This window comes from Ambystoma mexicanum, chromosome 5q (genome assembly GCF_040938575.1).
Source record: "Ambystoma mexicanum isolate Mex_15411 chromosome 5q, UKY_AmexF1_1, whole genome shotgun sequence".
Taxonomy (NCBI): domain Eukaryota; kingdom Metazoa; phylum Chordata; class Amphibia; order Caudata; family Ambystomatidae; genus Ambystoma; species Ambystoma mexicanum.
In genome coordinates this window covers 382,719,970-382,743,136 of record NC_090933.1, presented here as the reverse complement: position 1 = coordinate 382,743,136, position 23,167 = coordinate 382,719,970, and positions in this window count along the sequence as shown.

Here is a 23,167-nt window from a genome sequence, read left to right as displayed (position 1 = left end):
CTGCTGTCGCATTCTGGATTTGCATCATTATTTGGAACTCTTCTTTGGATTGCTTCAATGCACTTTATCTTCTGAGAACTGTGCTCTTTGGACTTCCCTTTCCCAACTGGAACTTTTGTGACTGCACCTCTCCCCTAGACTGTGCACTCATGCCATCTCGAGTTAGGTACCCACTCTACATTGAAGAACCTGTAAAGTCCTAGCCTGGGCTCTCACCCCCTCCAAAATCCCTGGACCTTCCGACCCTCGCTGGCCGGAGTTTTGTGCAAGTAGGTTTCCCGCTTCATTTAGCAGAACAACAGGTAAGAGTGGGGTTGTCTGCGGGTTACACGCGTGGTACTTGTTGGGTCCAGAGGAGATACTGAATTCCTGTCTCTGCTTTCTCCCTCTTAGCTCTGCTGCTCGCTCCTGCTTTCCCCTGAGCCCCTGGTCTGGAAGGTTTTGTTATTCTGCAGGCTACTGTTATGCTCACCTGGTCTCTGCGGGGATGTTGGGGCACGGTTGCAGCCCTCCCTGGAACCGACTCCCCTTGGTCAGGCTTCTTCCCCTGCTCCCATGTTGTGCACTACGCTGGTTGCTGGTACTGCCCCTGTGAGAATACGAGAGGCCATGAGAATGCTGTGATATGGCTGTGGTCTCCCTCAAACCCTCCTTCCCAGAATGTGGTGAGCATGCGCCTACCCATATAGTCTCACCTGTTTAATTATGATGGCGAGCTCTCCGTCCTGCTTCTCACTGCAGGGGCACTTTTCAATAGATTGAGTTTCTTCAATGGTCCATGTGCGTGGCAGCCCAGACAGGCTGTGGTCGAACCACTTCAAAGGTAAGTATCCTACGATAATGATAATTGTCCGTGTTCTTTTGTAATGAGTATCTCTTGTAATGTCTTTCCTTCTTCCCAATAGGTGATATGAGGCCCAGCGGAATTGCGGTGCAAGAAGCGGGCCCCAATGGAGAAAATGAGAGGTCACGATGTCCCAATAGGTGGTAAGTTTGGTTCTTAGCTCAAGTGCGAGGATTGGTTTGAGCACGACCTTAGCGTAATGTCTTTATAGTTTTTCTAACCTTGTTTGTCCTTTTCTCTTGCAGGGATGGCCTGGTGATGGCCTGGTGAATTCAGACTGGGATGCTGTTATCCGAATATCTGCTGGCGGGTGAATCCGCGATGATGCTGGCCGAAGATGGACTCCCGAGTAAGTGTTGAGGTTGGAAGTCGGGATCAGGTAAGGATGTGCTCTGACTGCGGTTGCTGCTGGAATCAGGTAAGGATGCGCTCCGACCGCAGTTGCTGCTGGAATCGGGTAAGGATGAGCTCTGACTGCGGTTGCTGCTGGAATCAGGTAAGGATGTGCGCCGACTACGGTTGCTGCTGGAATCAGGTAAGGATGCGCTTCGACTGCGGTTGCTGCTGGAATCGTGTAAGAATGCACTTCATGCGATGGTTATTGCTGGAATCAGGTAAAATGTGCTTCAGGCAGTGGTCAGCATTACGCTGCTATAAGCAGACTAACGGGAATCGCTTGCATGCGGGCGGGGGCAAGCTTAAATAGCCTGGTCCCGGCCATGCCCATTTGTTCTGACTTGTGGCTCCATCCTGCCACTCCCAGAAGATGCTGCACGTGCAGCCCAATGTACTCCTATGGCCACGCCCAACGTGGAGGCCCTGCAGGGGAGAAAATAGCATGTGCATCAGAATAGAAGTGTGCAGAGCATACTTTCGTATGAGCCTGGCGCCAAAGGCCAAAGGCGCCAGGACTAGGTTCAACTGGACCCTTTTATGTAGTGGAGCTTGTGGTTCTTGCCCTGTGGTCATGACGGTTGTATACGAATTGTTCGTTTTACAACTGTTCGAATTACAATTGACCTTTTCACAATTGACCGAATTGTGAAGGTCAATTGTAACATATATGTGGGGGAAACCCCCCACAACCCACCCTAACACCAAACCCCCCAAAACCCCTATATATATAAATATATATTACCAAACAGATATATATATATATATATATATATATATATATATATATATATATATATATATATATATATATATATATATATATACGGTCAATTGTGAAAAGGTCAATTGTGACCCTTTAAATTCGCTCAATTGTTCATTCGAACAATTGTAAACGAACAATTTGGGTAATACCGTCATGACAGCTCTTGGGGCAAAGTCTCCCTTTCACCCAAGTTGCTCATTGAGACTGGGGTTACCCAAGTGTCTCCGACCCTGACTGAAGTGTCTTCATTCCTGACACATTTGTTGTAAAATAGAAAGTTATATCTATCTAAATCTATCTATCTAAATGTTTCTATTGCTCCACCAACCCGAAGGCCTCAGGGCGCTCACAGGAGATCACATGAAAGACAATAGAAGCCAGGCCAGCAAATAAAACCCTGAGAGCGAACCACACATTGGAAAAGAAAAGCATATGAGGAAGCATATCAGGGAGTGAAAACAGGTCAGACGACATCAAATCAACCACATTCAACAAATGAAAGATTAAACAATAATGAGGGGACCACAGGTAATGCAAGTGTGGGTGGAGACTGCATCTACATTGGATACCGTAGGAAAAGCAAAGCCTTTGGGGCTCTCAAATGCCCACAAAAAGATCTGACAGGAAGACAATTCTCTGTTGATCTGTTAGGGGCATGTTCTGCTTCACTCAGTGGCAGATCCTACTCAGACAGGGGTTTGATTGCCCTCTGTGGCTTTTGATCATTCTGGGGTAACAAGTGTGAGTTGTAGCTTTTGGTCTCCTTATGAGTAACATGGTTTCTCATTGTGCCTCTGGCATACCTCGGTATGGACCTCTGGTAATTTACAGTTTGCAGCAATGGAGTATGATGTTCCAAAGATAAGAGGTTCTGATATATGTGTCACCCAGGATCAGTGAGCAGCTTTTATGGTTAACTCCAACCCCAATATTGTTCGGAGTGCTGTCAGCAACAATGACTATTGTCCACAAGATGTCATTGGTGTGGACTGTGTTGAGCCATCCTGCACTCCAAATCCCCTCATGGCCTCTGGGAGAGAATGCAGGTACATCATTCTTTCAATTGTAAAGATTTTGGGGTTGCCCAACTAGGTCCAGTGAATTTTCTTCAGGTGTTGGCCATTATTCATAATAACAGACAAATATAAGGGCCAAGGACTATCCAATCAGAAAGGGAGGAATGAGAGCAAGATAGCTGCGGATACTTGCCATCCTGATCATACCCTGGGAAGAGCCACATCTTTGCTTCTGTTTGGCCCAACCCCATACATATGAGGCAAGACAAACTTAACAAGATGTTCTGTCCCTAAACGTAGTCTTGCCTTTTTCAGAGAATATTTCCAGTGATCTGCAGAAAATTCGGGGTTCTTGCATGGGAAATTTTTGCAAATTGCTCAGTAGGGTACATGGTCTGGGACAAGGAAGATGGATGAGGAGGTAATGCCCTGACTACTTCATAACTCTGAATGTTCCTTTCTGGACCCTATGATAGGCTGCTCCTGAGTGAGGGACAGCCTGGATTTAATCACGCACCACGCTGCACAGCATTAATCAGACGGAGCCAGGGTGCTCCTAACAAACGTCTTTATTTCCCAACCTCCAAGCACGTGCTGACCCTGGCCCTTCCCTCCCACAGTCACTTCCTGCTCTGCCTCCCATCCCACCCTCTTGCCCAGAACACACTTGTCAATATGACATCCCCCCCAAATTAAACAGATACCCAACAGGGGTCCAAACATGAACTTGAGATGAGCTTGATCATCCCATTTCTTCAATGAGGTGTCAAGGCTTGTTCCCCGCTCTTTGAGGTTTAGGGTTCGCAATTCCAGGTGAAATGCTCCTGGCAATTGGACGTTCAGAGAATCTGGAAGTCTGTAAGGAGCTGTGGCCTGTGGGGCATCCTGATCTGACATTGTGTCCCTTTCTGTGTGTTGTTCCTTTAAATATCATGCAGCACAACCCAGTTCTCCACATGGCTGCCAAACAAGGCACAGGCACTGTGGGTTTCTTTAACGGCTGTTAGAGGGCTCCCAGGGGAGAGGTGTGGCTGGAGATGGCCACCGTAGGGCACGAGCACCATCTCTCTCTCTGCTCCCTCCTCCTCCCTCTGACCATCCTGCACGTGTTCACCGCCATCATGGCCCGGTCCTCCCAAGCTCTGTTGCGTTTCTCTCTGCTTTCTTCCTTATCAGGGGCGGGGCACTGCCGCGGGCCGGGGGACGAGGATATTGCCCGCAGGTTGTAGCCTTGACACTGCACACCGCTGCAGCCGGGTTGGTGTGCGCACCCAGTGCGCCTTCATCACCAATGTGATAGGCTGCTCCTGAGTGAGGCACAGCCTGGATTTAATCGTGCACCACGCTGCACAACATTAATAAGACAGGGCCAGGGTGCTCTTAACATAGTCTTTATTTCACAAACTCCAGGCACAAACAGACCCTGGACCTTTCCTCCCACCGTCACTTCCTGCCCCGCCTTCCATCCCGCCCTCTTGCCCCGGAACACACTTGGCAACATTACAGTCCCAATCCTAATGCTTCTTTTGCAGTCCGGGCAGTTACACTGTGTGAAACTGCCCGTTCGACAGAAATGCTCCAACTGGGCTCCTTTATAAAATTAGGATGCCAAAGGTCTGACTGGGAAAGTAGGACAGGACTGGAGAAAAGTAGCCATAGTTATGAAGATTAGCGCCAAACAATCAGGGCATTACCACTCACGTTTTATAATTTCATTTTGTCGTTTTTATTTTGAGTGATCAAGAGTCTCATTTTTTTGTATTGACAATTAGGCATATATGCGTACATTTATTCGTTTCAGCCCACGTGCTCTGCCTACATCAGCAAGCCTATTTATGGACCCGGCCCAATGGACAAATAACTTTTCAATTTATTTCTTGTAACTTTAAGAAGTGTTAACTGAGCTGTTCCCGGGAAATCCTGCCACGCTCGGATCTGTCAATAATACTAATCAAAAAAGCAATAGTAGGTAGCAGGGAATTTCTGAAGGAAGGCTTGTTTCTTTTGTTTACCCGAGCGCGTAGATGTCCAGACTTCTAAATTAATGAATCACCCTGAAGGTTGCGCCCCAGACAGACTTAATCTATTTCCATTCAAAATGGCTGCAACTTGTTCTGCATTAAAGATGTAAAAGGCCACAAATTGCTTTTATGGTCTTTCCTGCCAGAAATTCTCGGCTCAGAGGCTGAGGGAAATGGCAATCACTGCCTGTGTCATCGAGAATGAGCAGAGCACGCCTGCATTGACCCGCTCAGATATTAGAAACACGAGGGGCTTCTTTTTTTTGTTTTTATCATTACAGGCAGAACCACCGCATATGGCTGTTTCCAAAGGAAAGGGTTTATAGATTGATAGTCTTACAGTGTGGTTTGTTTGATATGGTTGCCATCTGAAAAATAATCATTAAAAAAAGTCTTGAAATAAAATAAGTCCACGGAGGTGTCCTTGGTTTATTGTATGATGTTTGGATTCAAAAGCACGTCTTTAATCACCCTACGGAGGTTCTCTTTTAGGAGCAGGTATGGGCACCATTCCGTTAATATTTTTATGAAATCAATAAAGCTCGATGTGGGGAACATAACACAACAATGTAGATATAGGAGATGGGAAAATCTCTTGATTAGATATGAAACCGTCAACTCTGACCCGGAAGTGTATGAAGAAGCCCGCGTTTGCATGCACCACTGCAGATCCTTTGGGAGCAGGGGAGTCTGGAGAAGTCAGTGTGAAAGAAGGAAGATAATTAGGCACAAACACATTTTGGGGGCAGTGACACTGTCCGATAGGAGCCGAAGGTGACGGTAAGAACTTGTATGCCTATTTACAAGTATGCCTATATTTTGAATAGAAACAAGTGGCACTAAACAGTGCACCTTACTGTGGGGTCCTAAGAACAGCTGGCCCCAGATCGCTCTGGGTATTGTCCCATCCACCCTGGAAATGAGGCACACTTCAACAACGAGCAGGCAGTGTGGCTGCCAATAACTGAGACCACTCACCTTGTTTAACTTCTCTGGGCGGTCCCTTCCCCGCGTGTGCTGGGACCGTCCTCTTTTATAACATAGTGACGGTTCCCCGTGTGGATGGCTGCGTGCTTGCATGTCTGTGCGTGGTGCCCGCTAACACAGCAGCACTGTGCCAGTGATCTAGAGTGCTATCCGCTCTTACACATACTACCCATGTCCGTTTTTGGAGAGGCAAGAAGCATGTACCTTACAAGTGGTGTTTCCATTCTGTGTCAACAATTGCCTGATAGTCTTAAAACTGTAGTAGTTCATCTCAGCTCAAAAAAGCCCTCTTTAGGCTCACGAGACCTAGCTAACCGTTGCCCTATTTCTCATCTGCTGCATCCAGCCAAACCTTTGAAAGCATTGTCCACAACTCAACTACAGATCTTTTTAAAGGAACATGATCTATGGGATGACTTATAGGTTGACTTCCGACCCAGTTGAAGTACTGAGGTTGTAGTTGTGGCAGCCTTGGATGGTCTCAGGTGGGTGGTAGATAGAGATGCTGATATTATTTGACATGTCAGGAGCCTTTGACACTATGGACATCCCGCGCCTTCCTAGAACATAGGTCAGGCATCTGAAATAAAGCCCTGTCTTGGTTTACACCATTTTTATCAAACAGCGTTAAATCGGTTTCCCCACCTCCTTTTGAGTCATCGGCAAAGGAAATGACATGCTGGGTTTCTCAAGGCTCATCACAGGGCCGACTTCTACTCAATGTTTACATGATGCCATTGGTGGACCTCGCTCATTCGTTTGGCGTACAGTTTTATATGTATGCCAACGATACTCAAGTTCTTCTCCAGCTACGAAACTCTGAGGATAACGTAGCAGATCGCGTTCATCTCTGTACGCGGCAAGTGAATCTCCTGATGAATATCAGCCAAATGTGAACGCTCACAAGACAGAATTATTATTTTCAGCAATCTCACAAAGGAAATGGAATTCTATTAGTCCTCCAGCAAAAATGGTTTTAAGCAGTGGTTCAGAATTGTCTGTACTCTGCCCTTATCTCTGGCCCTGTATCTACTCATGGCAGAAATGTGTAGGCTTGGATCGATGCAGCGTTATCAAAGGGCTTCCAAGTTAGTTAGTTAGTTCCAAGGCTCGCTATATTCAGCTCCAAACACTCGAGATGTTTGTCCTGTTTAGCAGTTCCTCAGAAAGTGCAAGTGGTCAATGTGTTTATTTCCAGTTGACTGGATTTTTGTAATGCTGTCTATCTTGGACTAAATGAAGCTACAAAATACAGACCTCAACCCCTTCAGAATGCGACAGCCAGAATACGGCTTCATCTAAATCTCAGGGAACATATTTCGTTTGCAATCAGGGCTTTGCATTGGTTGCCAGTGGCCAAGCTCATTGAATTTGAGACACTATGCCTAGTCCATATAAATTATCATAATCAGGCTGCACATTTTCTGCAGAAGCTCGTTACAATGTATACACCAATTAGATTGTCTCGTTCAGCAGCCGCTGCACTGCCAATGGTTCCAAAAGCCGGATATGGAAAATGGGTCGGCGCTCCTTCTGAGAGCAAGCAGCCAATTTGTGGCATCACTTACCTGTACACCCGTCTCAGCTTAAATCACTTTGAGTTCCGGCGTGATATTAAGACCTTCCTATTCAATGCTAGATAGGTTGGTGCATGCATCTGGTCTAGGCTTTGTACAGTGCTAAAATGCTTTTCAAGGGGAATGTCACGCCCTTGCTGTACCATCCCAATAGATTCAAGCCAGGGCCCGAGGTGATATGGCTGGGGGAAACATTTCATTTATTTGTGCAATCACTCACTTGTTTAATGATCGAGGAAGTTGCACTATGGCTAGGTGGCAAGACCTAAATTATATATGTGGGGAGCCAATGGCATGAGCAAGGCAAAACCACATCACATCAAGTTAAATCTGGAAAGACAATACATATTTGCCAGTCCCTTTTGATATCTGGGTAGATAGAGCTTGGCTCTTACAGCAGGGTGTAGGGGCACCTTGGTATCAATCAGCTGCTCAATGATGGAAATAGCGCCGTTATTATGATGGCTTTTGAAGACACTGGTGCAATTGTGCAAGTTGGGGAGAGTGTTGTTGAATGATGCTTTTAAGAGCTTCATTTGTGTCAGTGCTGCTTGGGACATTTGTTTGTTCATTGTCCTACTGCTTTACATTGTGGACTTGGGAGGCAGGCCAAAATGGGGAAGGCCGTGAGGGAGACCCGCAAGCAGAGCCACAATTTGGGCCCATGGAATTAACAGACCAGTGAGGTGCTTTGTGTGTGCAGGCCGAGTGGGTTCCTCCTCTGGAAATAACAGTCAGACTACGGCAAAAAGTGGGAACACAAAGTGAAGACACCAAAGTCTTAAATCAGGAACAGATTTATTACAGGCAGAGAAGTAAACTTATTGCCAGCAGAGTAAGTTAGGTACACTGGACACAGATGATTGGCTGCACCAGGCTGTGAGCACATGGTGGGCCATTGATGGCAGGCATAAAAGCCAGGCACACCCACTTTCATGGTACCCGGAGGTCTGGGGAGTACCATCGGATTTAGGATGGGGGAGGGACATCAAGGGTGGAAGGGAAGCATTGGAGAGGGGAAAGTATGAGTAGGGAGGCTGCTCGGAAGGTGGAGAGAGTGCGAGAGATTCAGAGAGAGAAGAAAGAATGGACAGCTAGGGAGCATGAGAGAGCAAGTGGAGAGCGAGGAGGAAAAATAGCCAGTGGGGAGGTAATGGGAGAGAAGGCATTGGTAGAGAGGGTGAGGGCTGAGAGAAGAGGGAGAACAAAAAAGGGAAAGAAAGAGAGAAAGGGAGAAAGAGAGAGATGGAGCAAAAGAGAGAGAGAGGCACATACAGAGGGAGAGACTGACACACAGAGGGAGCCACCTAGAGAGCCAATCACAGAGAAGGAGACAGGGAGAGGGAGAAAGAGAGAGAGAGAGAGAGAAAGAGAGAGAGGGAGAGAGAGAGAGAGAGAGGCAGCTCAGAGGCGAACCAGTGGACAAATAGAGCAGGTTGGGCAGAGAGAGGAACAAGAAGAGGAAAAATGGGGAGAGGTGAAGGGCAGACATGGAAAACAAGGGGCCTCCTCAGCTTCTGTCCCCTAAACCCACACCACAGCATACAACCCAAAAAAGAGCCCTTGTTACACATGCTTATGAGGCTGTTCCCCCCTCCATAGTTGCCCACAGGGTCCAAGGAGGAAAGAGGCGGGAATCACAGGATGTAGGGTGACACATGCAGGGACAGGTGCCCCTTCACAGTGGTCGCTAACCCCCTCCAGAGCCTTGTGGGCTGTTCCCAGCGCTCAAGGAAGCTTGGTACAGGAAGGGGGAGGAGATGACAGGTGGGCAAACATAGGCAGGAACATGTCCTCATGGCACAGATGTTGCTTTTCCCCTCCAGAGCTCACCCACCGCCATGGTGACCACTGCTCTTCCCGGAGTCCAAGGAGGAAGGGGCGGGTTTCACAGGGTGTAGACGACACCAGATGCTGGTACAGGTGCTCGCTGCACAGCTGTTGCTTTTCTAATCCAGAGCATGCCATATGATGGACACAATTGTTCCCAAGATCCAAGGAGGAAGTTGATAGGAAGGGGGTGGGGAATCACAAGGCGGCAAACATAGGCAGGCACTGTGGAGGGGAGGAAGTTGTCTAAGGAAGAAGATGGAAGGGCCAGTCCCTGCTCCCCCCATGCTGCAATAAAAGCTTGAATCTGTCGCTGCTGTTGCCTGGGCTGGGAGTTCTCAGAGAGGTGGACCGGCCTTGGATGAAAATCAACAATACAGAGTTGGAGAGGGGGAAGTTTGAGTGGGGAGGCTGCTTGGAAGGAGGGGAGAGTGGGGGAGATGGATAGAGAGAAGAAAGAATGGGCAGCTAGGAAGTGATGAGAGAGCGAGTGGGGAGCACGGAGGAAACATAGCAGGTGGGGAGGTAGTGGGAGAGAAGGGGTTGGTAGAGAGTTTGACAGCTGAGAGAAGGGGAGAACGAGAAAGGCAGAGAAAAAGAGAGAGAAAGTGAGAGAAAGAGAGAGACACACAGAGGCAGAGACACAGAGGAGGACACATAGGGAGAGAGACACAGGGAGAGAGACGGAGAGAGAGACACACAGCAAGACACACAGAGAGGGAGACACTGACACAGAGAGAGAGACACACACACAGAGAGGGAGACAGAAAGGGAGGGAGAGAGACAAAGAGAGAGAAAGAGAGAGAGAGAGACAGAGACAGAGAGAAAGAGAGAGAGAGAGAGAGAGAGAGAGAGAGAGAGAGAGAGCGAGACGACTGGGAGGCAAAAAAATTGACCTATAGAGCAGGATGGGGGAGAGAGAGAAACAAGAAGAGGATCAACGGGTTGAGGGTGAAGGACAGACAGGGAAAACAAGGATAGCTGCTAAAGGGGCCTCATCAGCTTCTGTCCCCCAACCCACATGATCAGCACACCACAGCAGGGAAACCAAATAGGAGCCTTAAATACCCACTCCACATGCTTATAAGTCTGTTGCCTCTCCTCCAGAATTGCCCACAGGGTCCAAGGAGGAAGGTAGCAGGAATCACCAGGGTGTAGGGTGACACACGCAGGGACAGGTGCCCCTTTCACAGCTTTCACTACCCCCCTCCAGAGCCTTCTGGGCTGTTCCCAACACTCAAGGAAGTTTGGTACAGGAAGTGGGCGGGGGCAGATGACAGGTGGGCAAACATAGGCAGGGACAGGTCCTCACTCCACAGCTGTGGCTTTTCCCTTGTAGAGCTCACCCACATGGTGACCACAGCTCTTCCCAGTCCAAGGAGGAAGGGGTGGGATTCACAGGGTCTAGGCGACAACAGATGCTGGGACAGGTGCTTGCAGCAGCTTTTGCTTTTCTACTCCAGAGCTCACCATATGATGGGCACAATGGTTCCCAGGATCCAAGGAGGAAGGTGACAGGAAGGAGGTGGGGAATCACAAGTGAGCAAACATAGGCAGGCACTGGGAAGAGGAGGAAGTTGTCTAAGGAAGGAGATGGAAGGGCCAGCCCCCCGCTTCTTCCAGGCTGCAGTAAAACTTGTTTGATGTATGCGTTTTCCTAGTGTTTTACAAATGTGGTCTGTTCATGTAATGTAACAATACAACTGAAAGGTATTTGACATAATGAACAGTATAGAATAATCTTGTAATCAGCTAGTGGACATCACAACTATGCAAATAAAGTATAATTGAATAGTTGTGACATCATCAGATTGTACATGAAACACAAAGTTGCACTACTTTGCTTATACCAAATAAACTTCTTAAGGCTGTCCCAGCACCTCTGACAAGAACCATCTCTGCTCCTTACCGAATGTAACGCTCACCTTGGCTATGCGGGGGTATCCGGAACCTCTGCGGGACACCGTTTCCTGGATTACTTCCTCTGGGATGGTTAGTCTATGGGAACAAGGGTGAGAGATATAATGAGATTGGGGCGGGTCTGACCTCTTAACAGCTCCCAGCACAATACCCCATACCCTGCCGCTGTTGTCACCCTCCCTTTGAGTCTGCATATGCGCACCTTTTCTATATATAAAGAAAGCTCTCCGTCCTGCTTGTCAATTCCCAGCAGGGGCGCGTAAGTCCCTTGAAATCAGTTGTTTCACTGACTGCATTTAGCACAGACCTGCTGCGGCTTGGAATGTCTCTGCAGAGATAATCCCACATAGTTAAGGCAACTAGTGCAGTCCTTAATCCACTGTTTCCTTTATATATTATTTGTTCTTGTCTCAATGTTTTTCCTAACTATTGGCGTGACGCGTGTCCTCTTGTTCTTTTCCCAGGGTGACCCAGAGTGGATGGATTTGGTGAATGAAATGCCGGGCCAGAGCAGCTGTTTAGAAGAGGAGCCGCCGGCGCTGCGAAGCTAGCTGCTGAAGCCGCGCGGGCCCGATGTGAGGAGTGGCCGCCGTTGCTGCGGAGCGGGTGACAGGTAGGAATGGAGCTGCTGAAACCGTGCGGACCCGATGAAGAGGAGGGGCCGCCGGCGCTGCGGAGCTAGCTGCTGAAGCCGCGCGGGCCCGATGTGAGGAGTGGCCGCCGTTGCTGCGGAGCGGGTGACAGGTAGGAATGGAGCTGCTGAAACCGTGCGGACCCGATGAAGAGGAGGGGCCGCCGGCGCTGCGGAGCTAGCTGCTGAAGCCGCGCAGGCCCGATGTGAGGAGTGGTCGCCGTTGCTGCAGAGCAGGTGACAGGTAGGAATGGAGCTGCTGAAGCCGCGCGGGCCCGATGTGAGGAGGGGCCGCCGGCGCTGCGGAGCGGATGACAGGTAGGTATGGAGCTGCTGAAACCGTGCGGACCCGATGAAGAGGAGGGGCCGCCGGCGCTGCGGAGCTAGCTGCTGAAGCCGCGCGGGCCCGATGTGAGGAGTGGTCGCCGTTGCTGCAGAGCAGGTGACAGGTAGGAATGGAGCTGCTGAAGCCGCGCGGGCCCGATGTGAGGAGGGGCCGCCGGCGCTGCGGAGCGGATGACAGGTAGGTATGGAGCTGCTGAAACCGTGCAGGCCCGATGAGAGGAGGGGCCGCCGGCGCTGCGAAGCATATGACTGCAGGCAAACTCTGAATGTTCAAGACCAGGATCACATTGAAGAGGGCTCCGGACTGCGGTGAGCGTCCGCTGCTGGAGACAGATACAACGCGAAGCGCGGATTTATAGCCAGCCACACTCAAAGTCCAATAACAACTAGTCTGTTGCTTCTACTGCTTAGGCAATCCACTTCCTCCTCCATGTCGAGTCATGATGTGTAGATGGGCAGAGCTGGTTACAGGTGCGCCATGCCCTAGTCCAACTGAGTTTCTTCTTATGTCTGATGAACTGAGTTTGTGTAGACCTATAAGGTTGTACACCCTGTGTGCATGAAAGGGCTACTGACTTGGTGGGAACGGGGTCATCTAAGGTGGAGGTCGTGACACTGAAGACTATTCACCACCCAAAGCCCATTCACACCTCAAGCCCCATCCTTGACATGAGGTCCATTCCTGCCATCAGGCCTATTGCCATCCTGAAGCCCATCCCGGTCCCAAGGGCCATTGCCACTCCAAAGCCTATCTCTTCTCCGACCCATGTCCATCACAAATCCAAGAGGAGGTGTAGGGCAAAAAGCCATTGGAGGGACCAGGAGTACCAGAGGTGCTAGAAGAAGCTGGAAAGGTGTCTGGTGATTGAGATTGGGAGGCAACACCTCATGTCATGACAATGCAGAGGGAGATGGTATTTGCATACACAGTACCGAATTTGCTTGACAATGTCGCTCAGTGGATCTACCATGGAGTTGAAGGGGAGGTCCTGGGAACAGAGAAATGGTGCAGTTGGGGTGTGGTACTAACACAACAGGAGGTAGAGGGAAAAGAGAACCCACAAGTAACCAACCCTCTATTAGGTCAACAACCTTTAGTAAACAACAATGGGGTTAAATCGGGAATCAATAATTCCTTGACCCAACAGGTAACACTAGGAACACGCAAAGGCTGGATTATAGGAAGCTGCCTCCTATGTCATTAAATTATCAGGCAGTATCAACCAATTTACAAAAATATAATTTTTATTAATATACAAATTAGACATATATACTTAAAACAATGTACAAATACACAAATGGTATAGTCTTGTCAAGCTCATGATCTAGAAAATTATAGATGCAGGGTAATATGGCTTTGTGACTCTGCTCTATAATTAGCCTGTATTGCAGCTTAACCATCAAGCAAAAACAGTGTAGAACAGACAGCAGTCTAGTGGGGTGTAGGGGGCTCAGAATTGTACCAGCCCTCTCGAGTCTGTGGTGTCTACAGAAAGTGTTGTATGCTGTGCAAAGTAGGCAAAAGTTTACAAACAAAATTTTACATACAACATTTCACTCTCTCCAGAACATTACATGCACACCCTTCTCAACACAAATCATCCAACATGTTTCTTTCCAACAAACAAAAGAAGTGAAAACCAAGTGTAGGGAAATTCGTCAGGGAGCTGTCTGGGCAAGTCAAGTCAATAAAAAGTTTTTTTTGAACACTGTAACTTCACTAAAGCAACTGTAAACCCTGGCTTTAGGAACAAAAACAAGCCCATCTATTGGGTGCTTTGAATTCTATAGTTGCAGCTAAACAATACACATAATAGTGCAAACAAATAGCTAATAGCGTTTGCAGTAAAAATGCATCAATGTTGGAACACCTTGTACGTCCACGTGTTACCTAAAGGGGACAGGAAAAGAAAAAAAGGACAATCAGGAACCTTGTCCAAATGTCATGCCAAACAATGCTAAATAGTTAATTACCAGATACAAATGTATTACTAATCTGGCTTGTCTTAGGCAAAAAAATAGTGTTAATGAATAAACACTGGGGGCTAGCTGGGGGGTCATAGCAAGACCAAGTACAGACAACTTGAGCCAAACTCAAATGAAAGAATCCAAATGGAAATGTCTTTATGTATACCAGTAGTATGTATACCGGTAGTATACATATACTTTTTAGCATCAGAACATTAAAGCTCAGTTTTATGAGTAGGGGTAATTTACCATCTAATTGATGGTCTAAGTGCATGGATCTTGTAGTCCAGCGGGGGCCCTTTTATGGAAGATTACTCTCACACCCGTCAGTCCTTTCTGGCTCGACACTGTAAGGACAGGCAGAATCCAATGTAGGATCGTATATGGTTCTCCCTGGGTATGGGAAAGAAAAGCACACATGGAAAGGGGTGCTGTTACTCTAATATGCCCCCATATTATGGTTCTGGAAGTATTGTAGCTTGATAAGGAAAGACTCTTAAGGCAGTGGAACACACTTTATGTTATAAGGATTTCAGCTTTTAGCATTATGAACTTTCGATCTTCAGTATCTGTAGCACCAAGGTGCCCGTCAGGGCACACGTTTGCACTCTATAAATAATATCAAACTAAACTAATTTATGCAAGAGGCTGGGCAAGTGACATTTGTACATTGGGAACCTAGGCAATATTCTAGCACATTAAACAGTGGTGTAGTCCAAATTGCCCTACAGCACTCACATTAACCTCCAGTGACAACTCTTTCACAGCACCCTCCTCTGGGATGGGGGGTGGGGGCAGCAATGAGGTAGCGTAGTCAGTTTACTCCCAAAAGGGCACATTTGTTGATTGCTGGACACACTGGCAAAAGCATCCCTCAGCCCCCTGCCACCATGGCCTGCTCCTGCACCTCCGCCCTCCATGCCTATAGTACCATAGCAGGGACAATGGAGATTGGATGAATCTAAAGCGAGAGTTGCTGGAATGGTGCCTTGCTGCTTCACATCAATTGTGTTTTTCTTTGATTCCCATGAAAAGGTACACCTGTAAAATACAGGTCACCTTCTCGCCTGATAGCCAGCACCCTTCATATGACACAGCTTTCAACACAAACTGAACATTCCCTAGAACTCCATAGGAGAAAATCTACTCAAGCCCCAAAGACTGAGTTTTGATCAACTTTATATTAACAGCAAGAAATACTGAAATCCCCTGTTCATAATAAAACTCTCTACTCTGAAAAATGATACCTTCCTCCACAAGTGTGAGAAAGCCAAAGAAAAGGCTCTATTTCTTACATTACTTGGAAAACATTGTTAAGTTTTAAAAAGAGCTTAATGCATTCACCTGTAATTTCATGAACACAAATGCCTTGTTTCTGTTTTCCAACAGTAAGCAACATTGAATGGACGTGCCTGTTAAGAATATATGTTAGAAAAATACTGCAATGCAGTTATAAATGCAGTTATAAATACAAATAATACACACATAAGTCTAAAATACACAACGTTTTATAGTTATATGTGAGACTTTAAAATAGGGAATACATTCCTGTTTAAATCATTTAGCCAAATGTGTGTTATAATATGGTTTTGGCAATGCTAGATCTGCTGATAGTTCCTGGGAACCTAAAACAAACTTATTTCTGTTTGGCCCTGCATACATTGTTCAATGGATGTAGGGTTCCAATCCCAGGAGATTAACTTGGCCATCAGGAGAAAACAGACCAATATATTTAAAGCCATCAAAGAAACACATTAAATGCCCTAAAACAATGACCCATATGTTCAGAGCCTCCGAGTAATGAGATGCCACGACCCATATGGGTTTTAACTATTCCAAACTGGACTAAAAAACGGTCCTCTGAAAAGATAAACTGATGCCATGACATGGGGCTCTTAATAGAAACCTAAGCAAAGGAGGCCTGTCAGCCAACCCAATTAATCACTGACTGAAAGGGACCTCTTCGAGTGGCTCACATGATATTGTGCTGAGACAAACAGAAGTGTAATGGGCAATTCGGATTAGCATTACTCATACATTAGAGAAAGACGTTGGCTCTAACTCCAGAACGATATGACTCAGAATCCAAAGAAATATTGTTGTGAAACAGGGAAATTCTCCTCTACATACCGATACTGAATATGATATTGTGATAATAATAAACAAAATCATAAATATTAATATGGAAGTCATATTTCATCGCACATACTTGTGCCAGGTCTTTCTGAATTCATAAGGATTGTGAGAAATCTGTATTTCATCAATATGTCATGTTGCTACGAAAGAATGGAACACATATGATTTAGAGTTCAGAATTTTTCAAGTGGCCCCCACCCTGTCACATGTTCAGAAACATGATCATCCTATTAAAGATTAAGGGGGTTGTTCTCTGAGAGCCATTTAAATGGAACGACTCGACCAATTAAAAAGTACAATCCCACAATGACATAGTGCCCCATTCCGAGGTTGGCGGTAACCATCCGGTGCCACCGGTGGGTTTCAGCCAACCCAGAAACACTGAATTTGCCGCTGGACTTCCCGGTGTCAACAGGACATTAAAATTCCCTATGGCGCAGGAAGCCAGGTGGCAGATTTGGTAACTCCCCATTCCCGTGGAGACCCGTAGGACTCAATGGGCGTGGGGAGATGGAAGCACCAGCACCATTGCTAACAGTGCTGGTGCTTCCGTGAAATGTCTGCCTGCAGGGGCCATTGCGCATCTCAGGTCTGTCCCTGCTGGGCGCAACGGCCCCAGCAGGCAGACTTGTAGTGTGGCGGTCTGGTAACTTACTGGGACCCTTGTTTCCGGACCACCACACTTGGAAGAAGGCCCATAGTGTGGGAATATTATCCATTATATAACCCGAAACACACAGGAAATAAGGAGACCTCTGGGATTGAGAAAGCTGAAAAAAGGGAACACCTGTTAAATTGTATGAATGCTGAGCATGGATATTATCTGGAGGTGATTGGGCCTTTTCCATGGTGAAGCCTGTACCTGAGACAGATCTACTTTCTTAGAGGAGGAAGAAAGAGGCCAGAAGGCGCCTAGCTGACTGGGAATTGTCTGGAAACGCATGAGTGTCCTTGCTCACTCTGTGCTGGAAAGAATTAGTCCAAAGTGATTATGAAATTGCCCTAATGTAATTATATATACGCCCTCTATAACCATTTATCTGCTAAGTCTCAGGAGTAGGTAGACTGTGGAGGTTATTGAAGCTAGTTGGGGCTTATTTCAAATAGAAAGCTTAAATATTTTTTGGTGAAATCCAATCATGCCTTCTTACTATATTCAAAGCCAAGTGAAAGCTAACTTATTGTAGAACACCTGGCATTTTCCTGTGCACAGCACACAGTGGTTGGTAGACTATCACCAACATAATGGGCATGGGAATAGGCTAGTATAGCTTATTAGTGTGAGTTATAGCCTGCTGTCTGTGTTAGAGTACATTAGAATTAAAACAAATAGGGTATGGTATTTTGTAAATTAAAGCCAAGTAAACTGAAACCTGCAATATGTTACAGGTATAGCCAACATCTGAGGCTATAAACCGATGTGCTCGCTTCATAGCCTGACAGAGAATTTGGAAACTGACACTAGTGAATGCGATAGAAATTTACAGTCAGATTGGGATGTAATGGAGTTCAGTCATTCCATTTACATAGAAAAGATGCACTTCCAAATGAACAGTAACATTTCACCAATGAGCTTGTCTTGAAGTGAGAGGATACAGAAATAAATACACCCAAATCCAAATCATCCAAGAAGGTTGGGGGCCATAGTTGTTGTCCTTTCAAAAAGTCAGAATTTTGGGTGGATACACAGAATAGAACAATCAACTTTCTGTGCATTCAAATTGATAGCACAAATCAACAGAGCTAGAATTTCATTTATATTGATAGGTTAGACACCAATTACACCACAGTGCATATGGGAACACATTGCTAGTGGGATATGTGTATAGCCCATGAATCTTTCAGTTACATTTTGCTGATATCAATATTTGTGTAGAGATTGGAGAAATATATATTAAGTGATTCAAGTAGAACATGTTGTGATGAATCTGGGGATATCAGCACAGTCACTCCCCATGTGTCCAGGGAAAGGTAGATGCTACCCGATCCTGACCATTGGGATGGCTTTTTGAGGGACGACCACATGAGGGGAGACGGCCCTCATGGGAGTGCAGGAGATTTGCAAGATGATTCATGATATCCCCCTTTTTCTGTGAGAATTGGCAACACCTCTGGCATACCCCTAACCTCTATGGCCTACTGTAGTGTTGCTCCAAAATACCAAATCAAGCCCAATCTCAAACCTCTGATTTGTACTCCATTCAAACTATTAGAAAAAAGTGAGATGAGAAAGAAGAGCTGAGCAATGCAGAGTGCTCGCAGACACTAGAACACAGTATAGTCTTTGCAATCACCCGATTGGTTCCAAGCTGGAAATGAAGATATGAGGCTGGCTCTCAGGAGACACTTGGAGGATGGCAACTGATGGAGGAACAGAGGACTGGGGGGCAGGATTGGGAGAGAAGGCAGCCCGACACCTGATGTATCTCTGTGGAAGCTGTGTCAAAACAGGAGTGCGTGACCAGTACTAACTGACAGCCGTGGGAGCTGGGATGCTAAGGAAGGACCGGGTGCCTGCAGAGGAAGCCTGCTGAGTCAGGGCAGAGCTGCAAAAGCTGTAGAAATACCTGCACCAATTTGGGGAGGCTGGAAGTCCAGCAAGAGAACCAGTGAGCCCACGGGAAGAGGGTTGGGACACTGTGGCACTGCTGGGCAAAGTCCTGAAAGCCCAATATAGTGCAACTTGGGTCTGGGACCCACAATACAAACCTGGGAGGAAACCAAGCGAGAGAGAGATGGCTCAAGGGAAGGCCCACACCCCTTTAAAAAAGTGAACTGTATAGAAGTCCTGGCAGGAGAGTATACCAGTCAGATTGCGAGCCTGGGACATGGAATCGAATAGGGGAAACACACGCACGTCAAAAGACATGCAAACGACATGCACAGGCTTAAACACGTCCGCCACCTAAAGGCAGGCGGAAAGCGTCCCCGTGCAGTATAAAAGGGTTCACAAATAACAAAGCACGTATATACAGCTATGATGAATGTCCCATTCTGTGGCCCGTTAGGAGAAATGACGTGTCACACAACACTCAGGCATCCCAAAAAAGCAAGAAAAAGAGATACGCGACCCTTGTAGCCCACGTGCGTGTATAAAAACACCCGCAGTACGTTGTGGCAGCCAGGAACAAAAAAAATGCATACGTGATCAACACGCAGGCTAGTATGCCTGAAAAAAGGGGTACGCAACTAACAGGGACACCCACAGTAGGAAAAATAGCATGTGCGACTCACCGTCTGCCTTGCATGTAGAAGAAGAACGTGTAGCCAACACCCACGCCAAAAGAAGAAGTACGCACTGTAGCCGCTGTGAAGTAATCGCATGTGAACCCCAACGTCTGGAAAACACACGCACCGTTTTCCACAAAAAGCACGTACAGAGCGATGGAAACCCACATGGGACCTTCAACCCGTGCCGAGGGAAACGCCTGCATGCATGATACGTCACCTATGCGCTTACGCACTAAGGGCCTTTCCTCGGAATTCACGCAAACGTTCTGTTTTTCACATGCCAAATCACTCTGTATCAAGCTGGCCACGCGACAACACACGGAAGACCACACTCCTGCCCAGAAAGCCGGATTACTGCCCCCCAGAACCCTGAGTAGCCTCCCACAAGCCATCTGCTGCTGCCTGCCTGCCTGCTGCCACCGTGCCCTGCCATTTGGTGCCTGCACATCTGCCATCTGCAGGGGTCCAGTTGCTGTGACCACCCCTGCTGGAACAGAAGACTCCCGACTGGTGTTCCATCACTCCACAGTCCAGCCCCAGGACCCAGTTGCCCACCCACACCTGCCTCAGGGGTTGCCATGTCCGACACAACACCTTCCGGCACCAGTGGCAACCCCCCAACAGAGAGGCAGAGGGCTACCAGCTTCAGTGAAAAGGAAGTTGGTATCCTGGTGGAGCAAGTTCTGGGGCATTATGATGCCCTCTTCACACCATCGCGCGCCTACAAGGAAGAGGATCTGGAAGGACATAGTGGGTGCCATCAACGCAGAGGGGGTGGCACCCCGCGACATCTGACACGTCCAGAAGCGCTGGGAGGACTACAAGTCTAGGACACTCAAGAAGGCTCGGCGCCTATTGGAAGCAGCGGATGCAGTGGGGCAGGCACCGGGTCCAGCTTGCCACCCAGCAGATGAGGGCCCTGGAGTGCATTCGCCCAGTGCTTCACCTCCAGATCCTCAGGATGCAGGCCCGTCTGGAGTCTCCCTTTACACAGCGTCCCCGCTCCGCGCCTCCACACGGCTGGAGGCTTTCCTCATCCCCCTCCGGGGTCGCAGGAACTTTTTTTTTTGTCCCACTCCTGCCCTCCCAACCCCACTTACCTTCTTTTTATCCTTTTTCGGGAGCGGAGGCGCTGGGAACACTTGTGCGGTGGCCATTTTTTATTTTTTTTCCTCCCGAAATGCCCCGGTCACGCAATTTTTGCGGCCCGGGTTACTAATAGCAATAGAACCCTCGCGTCGGGGGCATTACCGTCCCAAATAATGCCCCCGACGCTCGGGTTCTATTGCTTAAATAAGATTTCATATTGAATTGTAGACAGCTGAAAAGTGTTGGAAAAACAGATTGCACAATATATAAGGTCTTTTTTGTGTTTGGATAAATTGATAGGCCGGCTCACCTATTATATTTGGCCGGCAGCCCCCCTTTTTGGAGTTTTTGTGTGGAGAAAAGATTGGATGGTGCCATGGTTCAGTTTGAGCTCCACAATCAATGAGTCATATTGTGAATGGCATGGGAGGTGCTTCTGGCTAAACACTCCGTATTGTGTGTGGCACCCTCTCTCTCTGGCTCCTACAAGCATCTCAGCATTTATCCATAATTATTATTCATAATATGTCATGAAGGCTATTTACAAGTCAGCAGACAATATTCCTCAGTGAATTGTGAAAGATTCACTAAAAGTAATCATTGCCCCAGACTCATAGTCAATGATTTCCGTGATGTATTCTGCCACCTTGCCCAATTCATGCTTTATAACACGTGTGATAAATATATGCTCCAGACCTCTTTGCACTTAAGTACATCAAGGACATTTCAAGGTGGTGGGATGCCAGCAGGTAAGATGCTCTGGCATGTTCTAGAGTCTTAATATATGGTGATGGAGATTAGATTTACTCCACATCAGCATTCTATCTGAGTATAGTAAACACTAAATTGATAGTAATGGCTAATGTATCCTTTGCCAATAATATTGCCATTAAAAAGGAAAGAAATTATCTGCGAGTGTATGTAGGTGCATTGGTTCTACCTTCCTTTTGTTGCCCTGAGTGTCAGATGTTGAGAAGAAGTGCATTGGTTAAATGCAATGAGACACTATAAAGATGTTTCAGCAGTGTCCAGGCCGATAAGGTTGTACAATGTCTTATAACAAAGAGCACAGGGAACTGCCCTACTCATGCCCCTCTCGAATGACAGGCCCATTCTATCTGTATTCAAATGTGCCTGCTGATTGTGCATCTACCCAGTCCGGCTCCTTCGCTAGATTAGATTCTGGTTGGTGTTTGCTCAGTCAGGAGGCAGATCAGAAACTACTGTATGCATGAGTTAAGATATTGGAACCCAGCATCCACCTGGGTTCCTGTACATGCATATGCATGTAAGCTAACTGGACTTCATTTGGATGCCACAAGCTACGCTTTGAGATTGGTATTGGGTATTTCCAACATTGAGGTTCAGGCCCATTTGAGTTTACCAGCATATTTTCAGAAAATCCAACTTGGTCTAAATATGAACCCAAATAATCATTGCATATTATATGAGATTGTCGAATTCCCAATCAAGGATATATTCCTTTGGTATTCGAATGGTTGCACTCTCTTGGCTAAGTGGGGATTCAAGAGTCATTCCATACTCGACATGTACACTTTTAAACAATGTACGCCAACACTTAGGTGCAGAGTCCTCTAATTGGAGAATTACATTTCAAGGTTACATATAAACACTCTCTCTTCTGTGAGGGAAAGCAATGTGAGACTCAAGACTTTGTTTAGTATTCTCAAGGGTCAACATTTTATTTTAAACCAAAATAAACAATAAACCCTAATTAAACCTACTGTACCAGGGGATTCCCTTCCTAGTCTAGGATCCACAGGAAAACCTACTAGCATTCACAATACTAATCCTCACAATAAACAACATGAACATTCAAATAAACATAAAAACAATATAAATGAAAGGTCACCAAACAACCAGTGTCTTGGATGACTTCTACTTGAGTTTTCCCAGTAAACGAGTGATAGACATAGGGCGATAGTTAGGCGGTCAAGAAGGATCAGCAGACAGCTTTTTTAGGAGAGAGTGCACACGAGAGTGCATAAGGAGTTGTGGGAAGGACCCAGTGGCAAAGGAGTGGTTGTAGAGGTCAACCAAAGCTAGGGCGAGAGAGGCGATATTGTCTTTGATGGTTCAGGAGGAGCCGGGGCCACCTGTTTAGAGAAGACTTTCATAGAGTGTACAACTCTACAGATCTCGTCTGATGCAATGGGAGAGAATGAGGAGAGTATGGGGACTGGAAGGGGGGCCAAGGGAGGCAAGAGAAGGGGATTCTGGGGGGAGCAGATGACAGAGAGGACAGGATGTGCAGAATTTTGGAGAAGTGGGCAGCCAGTGCAGTGCAGGGGGCCTGGAAGGGTGGAGGAGAGGAGGAGATTGCAGTAGATTGGCAAGTTCCTAGCAGATTTTGAAGAGGTCAGTCATGTTATTGGTGGCTCCAGAGATGCCA